Raw genomic sequence first — 10,909 nt, forward strand, 5'->3', positions numbered from 1 at the left:
TGCCCTGGGAGCCTGTAACTTCTTGCCCTGGAGGTAAAAACCCTCACACCGGCTTGCTCCTATAACCAAACCTATTGTCTCACCTCTTCCTATTCCAAAAATGCTGTTCCTGTCGGGGGAGATACTTACCCACCCAGATTCACTCTCCTGACAGCTCCCCGTCTTTGGCAGAGGAGAGTGGCAGAGATGGAGGAAATGCTTGATTGTCAGGTGTTCAGGCAGACAATGCAGCTCCCTTCCCCGCCTCCTTGATAATGACACATCGCAGGCTCCCCTCAGAGGAAATGTTTTTTCATTTCTCCATCATAAGAGTGTTGAACTTCTCCCAGATCTTAGGCACACTTTTTTTTTTTTTTTTTTTTTTAGGGTTGTAATTTTCAGCCAAGTAAGAGAAAGGTCACTGTGTCAGATTTTCCCCTTCCCAAAATGGAAAGGAATGATCGTCCAAAAGTATGGAGTATTGATTGCTCCTAAGCACAGTCCAAGTGCTCCCAGGACTTTTGATCTCCAAGTGTCTACAGTGAAGTTCTCAGGGCTTCAGTGAGCTGGGGCTGAGGGCTTCCTCCGCTCTTGCAGCCACTGGGGTTTCTGCACACTACTGCTGGAAAAACATACACTCAAGAGAAAAGACTGTTGGCAGGCAGCAGCCAGAACACCTCAACATGAAGCTTTAAACATCACACCCAGATTCCCAATTCAGTGTGGTCCCACGTGATGCTGTTGGCGACGGGAAAAGTTTGTTGTGTCACGACAGCCTCTCCCAGCCGAATACCTGGGGCTTGTCCCTTTGCAGAGCAGAACCAGATCCACTCAAGTTGCTCTCCCAACATGTAAAAAGAACATTGACCTCCATGTTTAGAACACCTCTATTTGTGCTTTCAGTCTTTAAACCAAAGATCGTGGGTTCTCAGCTTCTGTTGTCTTCATGACGCTTCTCCATATCACAGCCAGGAGGTGTTGACAACCAGGCTCCTGGGTTTCCCTTCTCTGCAGTTTATAGCAGAGGAATGTTGACCTGCTTCCCCAGACCAAAGAGAGGAGCTGGCCTTTACCTCTAAAGCTGTCCTGGGAATCCTGCCATAGCCATGAGGGTCAATCGACAGATCAATGGCCTTGACCCTGATCTCAGTTTGGACAATGTCTTCCATCTCTCTTCTGCTCTCTGACCCAGGGGAAGGGCGTTCAGACTTCTGGTCATTTTCCTGTTCTTCTGGGGATCATTAACCTCTGGCCCCTTTATCCAACAGCAGGATGTGCTGCTGGGGAGTCTAGCCAGTGGCCTTGACCTCACAGGCTGGCATCTGTCTGGAACTAGGGCAAGATCTCCTGCTCTAGTCCCTCTGAGATGTCAGTGGATCTTGAAGGTATATGCTTGGCTTCCTACTGATGAAGAAATGGAGCTAGGATTTCACCCATCTCCAAAGGATCCCAAAGCCCTTCTGGCCTGTAGTCAGTCAGTCCATTTACCAGCCTCCCATGGCCTCAGGTCCCTCCAACCAGCCTGGTGATTCAATGGTGAACTCACCACCTTACTTTTGCACATGCTCAGGAACTGTGGTTGTGATATGCCCTGGCACACCCAGCAGCAACTCAACATTTAATACTTGACAATAGTTAATTTTCTTTTCTTTGAATCCCCTGAACTACATCCAAGATGTCCCTGTTCCCCAAACCATGGGTCCTTCTGTAAGCTGACCTACCTGACCCTGTTTCTACATTCCTGGGAAGAAACCTCAGAGCCTCACACCTGTCCCCTCCATCATGGACTCAGCAATCCTGGTCACAAGCGAGTATCTTGCTCATCTTTTGAGGAGGACTATTGCAAGAAGAAAGGGTTTAATTCCTCAGTTACATCCGCTTCTCTCCTGGTTCCCCTCTTGTGCTCTTCCCAGTCATTGCTGTGGAATTCTGGAGGACATGGTTCTATCTCCCAAAGATGGCCTGGCTGCCTTACTATCCAGACCAATTATAGGAAATTCATTCAGTGGACATAAGGTCGGCAATTTTCAGGTGAATAGTGAACTGCAAAATTGAATTTGTAATCATATCTGATATTTATTGAGAGTTTGCTATATGCCACGTACTTTCTAAGAGTTTTATGTAGATTATCTCAATTTTTCATCAAAGCAACACAATGAAACAGGTATCACTACTTTCTTTCTTTCCTTTTTTTTTTTTGATACTGGGGATTGAACTGGGGGACATTCAACCACTGAGCCACATCCCCAGCCCTATTTTGTATTTTCTTTAGAGACCAGGGTCTCACTGAATTGCTTAGTACCTCGCTTTTGCTGGCTTTGAACTCGTGATCCTCCTGCCTCAGCCTCCTGAGCTGCTAGGATTGCAAGCATGCACCACTGTGCCTGGCCAGGTATTACTACTTTCATTATGGGTAGGGAAACTAAGGTAAAGGAGGATTAACCTTGCCCAAGGTCACAGAGGTAGTGCAGGGAAGAGCTGGCTAGACTGTGGATTTGTCCTGAAGTTGCTTACACAGCTGCAGAGGAGATTAGCAATGAGGAGTTGTTTGGGTTTCATGTCAAAAGCTTGCTTCCTGGCATGTGAACCTTGCCCTTGAGGAGATGAAGCCCAGCAGAAAAAGCGAGAGAGGTGGAGAAATCCATGTGTGCTTATTCAACATGCATTTGCTGGCCTCGCATACCACAAACAATTTAAAGTAAAAATGACAGTTGCTGTGTATGCCCTTGAGGACTGCATGTTTCTGCAAGGGGCACAAGCTGGCATCCAGATCTCTGGTTTTACAAAGATGGGTTGTTTTTGCTCATTTTAGAACAACACATAGCCCTGGGAAAACTACTATTCGAGAAGAGACAGAGAGTTACAAAGTCTATTATGGCACCTCTGGAGGAATTCACCAGATTTTAAATTCCCAATCTTGGCCCATCTTAGAGGGAGGGAATTAAGATTTGGCAGGGGAAGTGGCTGGTGTTGAGTGGAGCAGGGGCCCAGGCAGGACTGGAATCCTGCACCTGGGAAAGCAGGAGCTATAGGAGGCAAATCTAGCTGTCTCAGGAGCTATTGAGGGACAGACTAGGGTACAGGGAGCTAAGCAGGCTTGGCAGAAGGACAGCTGCCGGGAACTGGAGGGTCCTGAGTTGAGCAAGATGCACTTGCTCCTGGGAGGAGGGGCTGTTCAGTGGGAGGAGCTGGTTGGGGGCCTATCTCTTGGCTTCTGTTTCCTTTTCAGGAAAGTATCAATGGTAAGTATTGACCTCAGCAAGTGTGCTGCGGAGTCCTGTGGAGTTACACAGATCATCCAGCGAACTGGAAAGGCAGAATGATAACAGTCATTATTAGTAATGATATGCAACATTGAAAATATTATTATAAATTATAGCATATTAAGGGTAATTTTAGGTATGTCAGGCTCACAGACTCTCAGGAGTGGCGGAAGCTCTCAGAAGTCATCTACTCCAGAATGCCCTGTTCAATATCCATGAAAACTCTTATTAATCTTCTTACAAGGAAAATGGTGCATGATGAATTTCAGTGTTCATCCAAGGCAGGGAGTGGCTCCCTGGACTCTGGTCAGACCCAGGTCTTGTGATTATGGCTCCATGATGGGAAATGCAGAGCCCCAACAGAAAGCAGCTCCCAAAGTATGATGGAGAAATAGTTTTGGAAACTGGGTACAGAGCCAGGGCCCTGGCTGGGAACACTTCAGGGGGTGCTGTTCCTTTGCCAAATCAGCACTGGTCTTTATGCCATTTGAGAAGGAAGGAGGCAGGGGAGGGGCAGAGAGGACACATACGGTCTGTGGCCCCAGGTATACCTTTATTTTCTGACATACACAGTTCCAAACAGCTAGAAGGACCTGGAAAATTCTGGAACTCACTGCTGGGATGAGGATGGCAGTTCTACCCCTTTCTCACCAGATATCCAATCTTTGCTCACCCCTCATTCCAGGAGCAGCATAACAGCCAGAATCTGACCAGCAGGGCTTCAGAAGGACACAAATATGGCCACCAAAACGTCCCACTAGTTGGTTTCCTTCTTCCCTCTCTCTCTCTCTCTCTCCCCCTCTCCCTCCCTCCTTCCATCATCCATTCCTCCTTCCCTTCATCCCTCCCTCCTTTCCTTCCTTCATTCCTTTTGATTAGCCAACTTTTCTGGGATAGGAAAACTCTGCCAGCTACCAGGAAAATCACCCCGTGAGAGCCTGGCCCTGATCAGAGGGCTGAAAAGTGGCCCAGAGGTCCCTACTGACAAGCCGGCTCTTCCTCCCTTTAATACCCAGGGTCCCTCCAACCCCAGTGCGGAGAAGGCTGGGAGGGGGTGGGAGGGGCTCAACAGCAGTACAACAGCGTAAGTGGTCCTCAGTCTCCACTCTTAGAAGAGTCCCTTAGAGGATGCCTTCTGAGGGAGGAATCATGCAGACAACTCCAGGATCCTTCTGCCTAGACCTGGGGAAGCACAGACTAGGACTTTCTCTTGCCCTTTAAGGTTTTCCACCCTCCCTGAGTTTATGGGAAATGGGGGTCTGTGACAATCATGAGAAAGAAGAGCAGGTGTGCCAGCTTTGCTTTCTCACAAACCAAAGGTGGCGAGGGCAGCTGAGCCCACCTGACTCCAGGGCTGGCCTTGGATCCTCTGCGGCCTGAGTCCAGCGTTGTCTGCAGAACTTTGAGGAGGAAGCACTTCTGGAGGCATTTATATGAAGAGATCCACAAAATTAGCAGACTCAGAAAGGATCTCAGTTTTCCAGAAAGTTCTTTCTGGAAAAGAACTTGGATGATCACTCCTCCCAGTCTCACACCAGACTCCCATTGGCACACTGCTGCTTCTGTGTTGTGCAGATTTCCTAAACTGGCCAGCAAAGCTTTTTATTTATTTATTGCTGTTGTTCAAGACCTTAAGGGGTTTATGGAGCAGAAACACGTCTCTGACTTTTAAATCTCGTGACCCCAGAAGTGATGTTCCTGTCACACATGCCCTCGGGCTCAGCCCCACAGGTAGGGCTGCCACAGTGGGCAGAGGGCAAGAAGGGAGGCTGTGAGGGCAGTCCAGAGCTAGGAGAGGGGAGGTCCACACAGGAGGGCAGTCAGGCTGGGGAAGGGGGTGCAGGACAGGACTCTGGAAAGTTGGGATGGGGCTGCAAAGGGCAGCTTTACCAGAATTCTCCATGGACACGAGATCTCTCAGCCCTCCAGAGCCAAAGGGTCCAGTGGAAGGGGTGAGAGTCTGTTGTTCATTGTGGACTAAGCAGAAAAGAAGGGCTCCAGGCCAGGAGATGTAGGGAAAAGGGGAGGGGCAGAACCAGAAGAGTTGGGTGGGAAGACACAGCTGTCCAGGTCCAGGATGAAGGCCCCATCCACCCACTGTGCACACTGAGGGGAGGGAGGAAGGGGTACAGCATCCCTGTGGGCCCTCCACCTGGGAAAGCCAGGAGGCAGGCAGGGCCCACCTGGTATGTGGTCATGTTCAGGATTCAAGTGTCTCGTCTGTCCCTTGAGGGCAGGAAGAGACGCCCAACCCCTCCTTCCTGCAGTTCTGACAGAGGCCCACTGGAAACCTTGGCTGTGTCCTCCCCTGCTGCAGTGGAGGAGGAAAGAACCCATTTCTCCATGAAGACTGATGGCTGCAAGGCACAGCCCCATTCATTTGCCATTTCCAGGTCCCTTGAGGGGATGGATCAAGGTAGACGGGTGGGGAATGACTGAAGGCAAGGAGCCTGGCCTTCCGGGTTGTTCTGGAGTGCACTGACTGGCCAGGTCCAGGCTCCTTGGGAGCAAGGTTGTTGCACAGAAGGGTGGGAGTTTTTCATGGGGTCTGGATTGGCCTTGAACCAGCAGAGAAGGGACAAGGTGTGAGCCCAGGGCTCAGGACTCTTTTGCCTTAGATTGCGAGGCAGCACAAATAGAAAGCCCCTTAGTAGAAATCAAAGGACTGTCCAAACATGGAAGAGGAACCCACGTTACTTATTGAGCACGGTGGTTGCCATATCGTATTTTTAACATGTATCATTTTTACTTATCACTGTTACATAGGGAAATGAGCAAGCACGGCTGACCAGAAGAGGTGGTTCCTCCCCAGTCAGGCTAGGTTCACTGCAAACTCTCTTCGTCAAGGGCACTGAGTTTTTGTTTTTTTTTTTTCTGCTTCCAGAATCTGCAAATGTAGAATGGCTATGGCATCTATCTCAAAGGATTTTTGTGTTGCAAATTACAGTGCTCTCTAAAGTTATACAAATAAGCCATAGGATTCCAGGAGTTACCAACTCATGATGATTAATGTAATGGATCAATGGTAACACTATTATAAATAATAGGACATTTATGATCATTATATGGGTATTAAGCCCAGTTCTGACAGGGATGGAAAAGATCAGAAGTCTTCACATAAACCCTCCTCCACACATCAATATCCCTTCCAGGTGGTATTATTCTAATTATAAATCAATCCATAGTTTTAATTCATAAGACCTCCAAGGAATAGAACACATGAGAAGGTATTCTTGTGCCCTGGGCTCTGATGAGCAAATAGCTTTATGATTGTGGCTCCAGGTTTGTACAGATCCCACAATTCCTGCTCCTCAAAAAGACCACAGAGCTGCTGGGCGTGGTGGTGCACGCCTAGTAACACCCAGCGGCTTGGGAGGCTGAGACAGGAGGATTGTGAGTTCACAGCCAGCCTCAGCAACAATGAGGCACTAAGCAACTCAGTGAGACCCTGTCTCTAAATAAAATACAAAATAGGGCCGGGATGTGGCTCAGTGGTCGAGTGTCCCCCGAGTTCAGTCTCTGGTACCCTCCCTTCCCCCGTAAAGACCCCAGTGTTGGGAAAAGTATAAACGGCAGCCATACCCCAGAGAAAAAACCCCAACATGGTGCCTAAGGACCTCTTCTTCCTACCTTCTTCTTTTCTGCAGTGGCGCAAAAAGTTCCCGCCCGCCTGTGTGAACTCTCCCGCCGGCGCCAATTTCAAATCTCGCTGGCGGGGAAACTTAGCCCCAATGAGAACTAATTCCTGGGCTCCGGAGCTGATATCTGGTAGAACTTGCCAATAAACGGGATGCCTGCCATTTATCTAAGCCCTACCATCTCCCCCTTAGTTCTATATAAACACACAGCTTTTTGCAATAAAATTGGAATTCTCCCTGCGAAGTGTCTTTGCGTGGGGAATTCTTTCACCCAGAGCCATTATCAAAGTCAATTCCCAGACTGTTCCATGGCCACCATGGGGGTAGAGAGCCAGCCAGGGCCCCTACTGAGAAGTCTTAGGGATATCCTTATTCTTACCAAATCAGCTTCGGTGACACATAGGGAAAGCCAGAAGGGGAGAGGGGCCAGGGGCAGAGGGCACTGGGCAACTCTGAAGCCCCAGGAAGTGGATGTTTGGGGTTCTGCTCATTTCACTACCAGTTGTGAGGTGCAGGTTAAGTTGCCCACTACCTCCCAGGTATACAACAAGGTGGAGTTTTAGTGACTATTCATTGCTGTGACCAAAAGACCTGACAAGAATAATCAGAGGAGGAAAAGTTTATTTGGGGGTTCATGGTCTCACATAGTCTCAGTCCATGGACAGCCAATTCCATTCCTAGGGACTCACGGTGAGGCCGAACACCGTGGCGGAAGTGTGTGGCAGAGGAAAGCAGCTGGGAGAACTCATAAATTCTAAGGGCACGCACGCCCACCTCCTCAGATGCCTGCCACAGTAGCTGCCTACAATCACCAACCAGTTAATCCCTATCAGTGGATCAGCACTGATTAGCTCAAGTCTCTCATAACCCAGTTGTTTCACCTCTAAATCCTCTTGCATTGCCTCACACATGAGCTTTTGGGCTACACCTCGTATCTGAACTGTAATAACCCGAGTTATGTCACTAGCAACCTTTTCACACTTCAGTTAGGACACCACCTCTCTCACGCTAGAAATCTCCCAATTTTGCCTTCATTCAAAGATCAGAACAAAGTTTCAAAAATCATAAATCAACTGCTATTTCCTCCTCCCACGTCTTCTGAAGGCCATAATGTTCTGCAGGATACATTCATTCCCTTTAGTCCTTGCCCTAACACAAATACGCAGAGAAACCTTGCCAGGTGTCAAGTCCCTAAGATGCTGAACATTGTTCAGAGGGGGAGGTGGGAGGGCCAGGGACACCCCCTATCACAGCCATCCTCGTAGCCCAGGTTACCTCCCTAGTACAAACACAAATCCATCTGATTGGTGTGGGAAGGAAAATGGGATCCAGGGCTTTGCTTGTGAGTCAGCACACCAAATGTGAGCTCAGGCAGTAAAGCGTGCTGTCACGCCTTTATTAAACTCTTCCCGCTCTCTCCTGAGGTATGAGGGACTTTATTGGGGCCTGGGTGGCTGACCAGGCTCCTTAGGTCCCACAGGCCTCTTTTACAGAAGGGCAGTTTTGAGGAACAAGATAATGCACGAAAGAGGGAGAATATACCCTTGTGAAGAGCCAAGTCTCCATGTTGATGGTAAATGGAAAAACCTTTGGTTGAGAGCTGAGCTCTGGGACCAAACAGAGGAGGTAGGAAGAATTTCCTCTTTCCTAGTTTTAAGGACACAGTGGGGCTCCATTGAAGGCCAGCCCACTTATGAAGGAATTATGGGAGCCTTGGCCTCTGGAGGGCTAGGCTTTTCTTTGGCTGCCTGAACTCAAATCTCCTTCCTGAAAGTAGAGTACTGAATATTTAGAGGGGGAGTCATGGGGGTGTGAGTTCAGGGGACCAGAGCCCTGGTCCTGCTAGCAGGTCCTTTTCCAGACAGCTAAAGCTCAGCCCAGGCTGGGAAGGGGTGAGCCTGGGCAAGGTCTTGCTGGCGTGGGTTCTCATGAAGGTTGGCTTCCCAGTTCCTAGAAAATGGCCAAGTGGAAAAAGGGACTGGCGGCTCCGCTTTCCTTGTTATAGCTTGACGGGGCGTCCTGGCCAGTGGCTCTTCCTATGGAAGAAAATAAACAGAAACTCAAAAAAGGTAGAAAGGGAGCATCAGGGAAGACAGAGTTGAAATCACCAGGGGCCGCCCATTGGTTTCCAAAAGACACAATCATCGCCATTCTCATGTGGACTTTGAATCAGGCCTGACTAGGCCTGGGCCTTCCAGGGGACACGGCGTGCCCACAGAAGGTAAGGCGTCTTTCCCACGATCCCACGGAGTTCGAGGAGAAGCCCTAGGGCTTCATAATGGCATCTCCTGAGCCCAGGTCTTGGAGGGCCAGCCTCCCCAACCCTTCACCCATCCCAGCAGACAGGGAGCCGAGCATGGGACCAGGCTGGGACAGGCGCTCGGGCCACCTCCTGCCGCTGGGTGTGCACCTGCCGGCCCGCGCGTTCCAGGCCCTCTCACCCCACGCAGGAAACTCCCTTCCTTGGGAGAATGGAATCCTTCTTCCACGAGAGATGCAATACCACGGCAGAGGGAGGGCAGCTGGACAAGCGCGAGGGGTGAGTCCCCAGACCCCGAGGGAAGGGCGCCGAGGGGCTTCGAAGCAGCTCTGGCAAACTATCCCAGGGCGGGGCTCCGCACCCCAGCACAGTGGCCCTGGTGAAGGCTTCTGAAAAACTTCAGATATCAATGAGGGTAAGTGAAGGGGCCATCCCTGGTCTCCAGCACCCGGGCCTCAGTGGCTTGCTGCATCCTTAGAGGGGTCCCCATCTTCCCGGTAGGCCCACCAAGCATCTTGCAGCAAGACGTCAGCTTGGGGACATTTCTGAAAATGACTCTTGGAAAAATAACCGCCAACGGCTGCCCTGGGCCGTTAGCCACGCCCACAACCCTGGCATCCTCCAATCAAAGGCCCGGATCCCCACCCCCTCCCCACCCCCTCACTCTCCCTGAGTTTCCAGGGCTTCGGAGACCCTCTTGGGCTCCTGGGACCAAGGAGCTGGCGGGGAGGGCTATCCTCTGGACATGGGACGGCAGGAGCATCTTGGGCATCCCTGGCCTGGCTTCAAAGGGGCAAAGACCTCTTCTTTGTATTAGCTGCCAAAATCCTGGGCACTGATCCTCCTCCAGTGCCCCCTTCAGATTTACCCCGAGAAAGCAGCGTGCAGAAAGACACTTGGCCAGATTGCCCAAGAGTGAAGGGTGCGGCTGCAAGCTGGACCCTCCTGATGCCAGCTGCTGACCTGTCACTAGACAGAAACGCTTGAACAGGCGCAGCCAGCTCATGGGGACCCAGATTTCTAGCTGAAGGATTGTCAATACCCCCTTCAGCCCTTCTGCCCCTGCTGCAATGCAGCCAGGAAGATGTGATCCTCATAGTCCTAGTATTTAGGGTCCAGGGAATGAGATAAGAAAACTTGTGGCTGAGAAGGGGCCAGTTGGGAATGCCTGTGCATTAATAGTCATTGGGGACATGCTTGGAAAGATCCCGTGTGGAAAAGTTCAAGTGCACCATCACATTAGAACCTCTCATATCTCTGTTAAAATTGATATAAAAGGAACATAACATAAAGTTCATTTTAAGTGTATGATTCATTGGGTTTTGGTGCATTCACAAATTATGCCACCATGATCACTAATTCCAGGACTTTTTTCTTACCCCAGAATGAAGCCCTAAGCACATCAAGTAATCACACCCTATTCTGCCCTCCCCTCAGTCTCTGGTAACTACTAATTGGCTTGCTGTTTGAATGGATTTGCCTATTCTGGACATTTCTTGTAAATGGAATAATACAATAGATAACCCTTGTGAATGGCTTCTTTCATTTGGCATGAAGTTTGCAAGATTCATCCATTTGTTGCATGTATCAGTATTCATTCTTTTAAAGACTAAATAATATTCTGTTGCATATGCTGTTTACATATTTATCATTTGATGGTCAATTGAGTGTTTACCACTTCATGAACAATTCTGCTGTGGACTTGTGTAAGATGTTTTTCTTTGGACATGATTTCAGCTTTCTTGAGTACATACTTAGGAATTGGATTG

Source organism: Marmota flaviventris, chromosome 6 (assembly GCF_047511675.1).
Source record: "Marmota flaviventris isolate mMarFla1 chromosome 6, mMarFla1.hap1, whole genome shotgun sequence".
NCBI classification, from domain to species: Eukaryota; Metazoa; Chordata; class Mammalia; order Rodentia; family Sciuridae; genus Marmota; species Marmota flaviventris.